Source organism: Balearica regulorum, chromosome 31, assembly GCF_011004875.1.
Source record: "Balearica regulorum gibbericeps isolate bBalReg1 chromosome 31, bBalReg1.pri, whole genome shotgun sequence".
In the NCBI taxonomy this organism is placed as follows: Eukaryota; Metazoa; Chordata; class Aves; order Gruiformes; family Gruidae; genus Balearica; species Balearica regulorum.
In genome coordinates this window covers 965,778-970,077 of record NC_046214.1, presented here as the reverse complement: position 1 = coordinate 970,077, position 4,300 = coordinate 965,778, and positions in this window count along the sequence as shown.

The following is a 4,300-nucleotide window of genomic DNA, read 5'->3' as shown; positions in this document are numbered from 1 at the left end:
CCAGCAAAGGTCAGAGGAGGCCCGAGAGAGAGGAAGCTGCTTTTGCCTTTTGCCACTTGTTGCCTGCGGTTGCCTCCAGTCTCCTCCTCCCTCCTCAGGTTGTTTCCTATTTCTCCCCTTGACTGCATCTCCTCCTCCCTCCTCTCTTGCAGCTCCTCCTCCTGTGGCCCTCTCCACCTCCTCCTTAGTAGGCTTCCTACTGCCTCCTCCTCTTCTCGTTTCCTCCCATTGCCTCCTGTTTCCTCCTCCACCTTTTGCCTCCTTTTGTCTCCCTTAGCATCCTGGGTACTCCTCCTCTGTTTGTTTGTATACTTCCAGGTTCCTCCTACTGCATCTTCCTTTCTGCTCCTTTTTCTCACCCTTCTCTTTCTAGTGCCCACTGTTACCTCCTGTCATTTTCTCATCCTCCTCCTTCTTCCTCCTCCTCTCTCCTCCCATGGCATCCTCTTGCCTCATCCTAGTTTCCTTCCTCTTTCCTCCTCTAGCCTCCTGCTTCTTTACCCCTTGGGTCCTCCCGTCTCATCTTCTTGCATTCTCTTTTTTCTCCTCCAATGGCCTCATCGTCCTTCTTCTCTTCTTGCCTCCTATTACCTCTTTTTACCTCCTGCCCCTCTTCCTCCTACTGCTCCTCTTGCCACTTCTTGCCTCCTCTTCCTTCTCTCCCTCTAGTGCCTCTGGGTTCCACCTCGTTCATCCTCCTCATCTGCCTGTGACCTCCGGCTTTTCCTGCTGCCTTCCTCTTTCTCTCCACCTTCTATGATTTCTCTTGCTTCCTTTTGCCTTCTCAAGCTCAAGTTGTGCCCCAGCCTTCTCACAGCCCTTTCCAAGGAACAGGGAGCATGCCAACCATCATCCCGTAGACCTGGAGGGTGACAGCAGAGGGTGGCTGCTGCCTTCTCACCACGGATAATCACTGTTCAGAACACAAGCTCCCGCAGCCGTAACAGCGAGGGTCCCCCGGTGCATCCCTGCTGCCTCCTGACCCCGCTCCCAGCTGCTCATCGGCTCCCAAGGCTAGCGGTGGGAGTCCCTGGGGAGTGGCCTGCAGTGCTCAGGCCTCACTGGCAAGCGCCGGCACTGCTGTGGTACCGCAGGGGACACCTCCCTGTGATGCGCTGCATCCCCTTGGGACATCATCCCACGTCCTTTGGAGGTCCATTATGACAGCAGCAGGGAGATGGCACAGCTGGGGAGACAGGGGACAGCCACCCCCCTCTCTTCTCAGCCCTCTTCCAAAAATTGCATCTGTCCCCGCACCAAGGGGTCTCTGCTACTGAGAGCCTGCGCGGGCAGGCGGGGTTTGGGGGTTGGCTGTGGTCGGGCTCTTTTCAAGAGCTGGGATTGAAGGCCTGTGGGATAAACCAGCCCCTCCCCTGTTACCAAACACTCTCTGCTCTGCGTTGCTCTCCTGATAGGAGGAGCACATGCTTCACTGGACTGGTTTTGGCTGCGATGGCGTTACTTTTCTTCAAAGCAGCCCGTATGGTGCCAGCAAAGGGCAGAGGAGGCCCGAGAGAGAGGAAGATGCCTTTGCCTTTTGCCACTTGCCTCCAGTCTCCTCCTCCCTCGTCAGGTTGTTTCCTATTTCTCCCCTTGACTGCACCTCCTCCTCCTGCTCCTGCTGTTACCGTTACGATCCACTTTCCTCTTGCTGCGTCTCACGGCATCCTCTGGCCTCTTCCTCTTTTTCTTCTTCTGGCCTCCTGCTGCCTCCTCCTCCTCCTCTTCTTCCTCCACTAGCCTGCTGTGTCCTCCTGCGGCCTCCTCTTTTTCTTAAGCTTACGGCCTCCATGGAGCCTAACCTTGCCTCCTCCTCCTCCTTCTTTTCCTCATGCCTCCTTTTGCCTCCTCCTGCTTCACTTCGGCTGACCTGCTCTGGCCTCCTCTGGCCTCCTCTTTTGCTTCTCCCTCTTGCCTCTTCTTGCCTCCTTCTCCTGCTTCTGCTTGGACACTTCTTCTGGCCGCTTGCTTCACTCTCGGGCCTCCTCCTCCCGCTGCCTCAGCTGCCCTTGCCCTTCTCTTCCTCGGCAGCCTCCTCTAGCCTCCTCTTCCCTTCTGCCTGCTCCTCTGGCCTACTGCTGCTCTTCCCCTTGCCTCTTGGGGCCTCCTCCAGCATCCTCTTGCCTCCTCCTCTTTTGCTTTCTCTTGCCTCCACTTGCCTCCTGATGCTTGCTCTCTCGCCACCTTTTTCGCAATTGCTTGCCTCCTTTTGCCTCCTCCTCCTCCTCCTCCTCCTCCGCCTCCTGGGGACTCCTTTGGCCTCCCCTTAGACCTGTTGCGCTTATCTCCATTTGTCTCCTCCTCCTCCTCCTTTGCCTCCTGTGTCCTGCTCTCACCTTCTCTTGCCTTCACATTTCCCCCTCTCTCTGGCCTCCTCTTGCCTCAGCCACTTCCTCTAGCCTGCTCACCCGACTCTTGCCTCCTCTGCCCTCATGCTACCTCTTCCTCCTCCTCCTTCTCTGGCCTTCTCTCCCTTCGTCTCCCCCCTCTCTTTTGCTCCACCTTCTAGGCCTCCTCTCCTACAGTCTGGCCTTCTGCCGCCCCCCTCTCTCCTCCACTTCCTCATCCTACAGCTAGCTCCTCTGACTTCTTTCTCCTCCTCCTCCTCCTCCTCCTCCTCCTCCTCCTCTTTTGGCTGCCTGCTCTTCAGCCTTCTTGGGTCCTCCTCCTTCCCCTCTTCCTCCTTCCTCCTCTTGCCTCTTCTTACTACATCTTTCTTCCTCTTGACTCCTCCTCCTCCTTGTATTCCCTTCTCCTCCAGGAGACAGCAGAGCTAAGAGGACTAGGAGGCAACAGCAGGCAATGAAAAGGCAACAGAAGGCAGGAGGAGGAGGAGGAGGAGGAGAGGTACAATAATGAGGATGAGGAGGTGGAGGAGGGGGCGTCTGGTGCCATTGGAGGCAAGAAGAGGCCAGATGAGGAGGAGGAAGATGAGGAGGTAAGAGCAGGCTTAGTTGGGGATGGGACCGGAAGGTGAGGAGGAGGTGGAGGCGTCGTCTACGGGAGTGAAGCAGAAGAGAGAGGAGGCAAGAGGAAGACAGAGGTGCGGAGGAGGAGGCCGCAGGAGGCAAGAAGAGGACCGCAGGAGGTAGAGGAGCAGGAGGCAAGAATGGGCAGGACTAGGCAAGAGGAAGAGGAGGAGGAAAGGAAGGGAAGAGGAGGGAAGAGAAGGCAAGAGGAGGAAGAGGCAAGAGGATGAGGAAGCAGCAGGAGGCAAGAGCAGGAGGAGAGAAGAGGAGGCAAGAGGAGGAGGCGGCAACGGGAGGCAGAAGGAGGAAGAGGAAAGAGGCCAAAGGAGGAGGAGGAGGGAAGAGGTGAGAAGAGGAAGAGGAGAAGGAGGAAGAACAAAGGAGGTGAGTGGCAGAGGGGTAACAAGTAGGCAAGAGAAAGCAAGAGGAGGCGGAAGAGGAAGTGGGGCAGGAAAGAGGAGGCAGCAGGAGGCCAGAGCAGAAGAGTGGAGCAAGTGGAGGAGGAGGAGGCCAGCAAAGGTCAGAGGAGGCCCGAGAGAGAGGAAGCTGCTTTTGCCTTTTGCCACTTGTTGCCTGCGGTTGCCTCCAGTCTCCTCCTCCCTCGTCAGGTTGTTTCCTGTTTCTCCCCTTGACTGCATCTCCTCCTCCCTCCTCTCTTGCAGCTCCTCCTCCTGTGGCCCTCTCCACCTCCTCCTTAGTAGGCTTCCTACTGCCTCCTCCTCTTCTGGTTTCCTCCCATTGCCTCCTGTTTCCTCCTCCACCTTTTGCCTCGGTTTGTCTCCCTTAGCATCCTGGGTACTCCTCCTCTGTTTGTTTGTATACTTCCAGGTTCCTCCTACTGCATCTTCCTTTCTGCTCCTTTTTCTCAGCTTCTCTTTCTAGTGCCCACTGTTACCTCCTGTCATTTTCTCATCCTCCTCCTTCTTCCTCCTCCTCTCTCCTCCCATGGCATCCTCTTGCCTCATCCTAGTTTCCTTCCTCTTTCCTCCTCTAGCCTCCTGCTTCTTTTCCCCTTGGGTCCTCCCCTCTCATCTTCTTGCATTCTCTTTTTTCTCCTCCAATGGCCTCGTCATCCTTCTTCTCTTCTTGCCTCCTATTACCTCTTTTTACCTCCTGCCCCTCTTCCTCCTACTGCTCCTCTTGCCACTTCTTGCCTCCTCTTCCTTCTCTCCCTCTAGTGCCTCTGGGTTCCACCTCTTTCATCCTCCTCTTCTGCCTATGAGCTCCGGCTTTTCCTCTTGCCTTCCTCTTTCTCTCCACCTTCTATGATTTCTCTTGCTTCCTTTTGCCTTCTCAAGCTCAAGTTGTGCCCCAGCCTTCTCCCAGGCCTT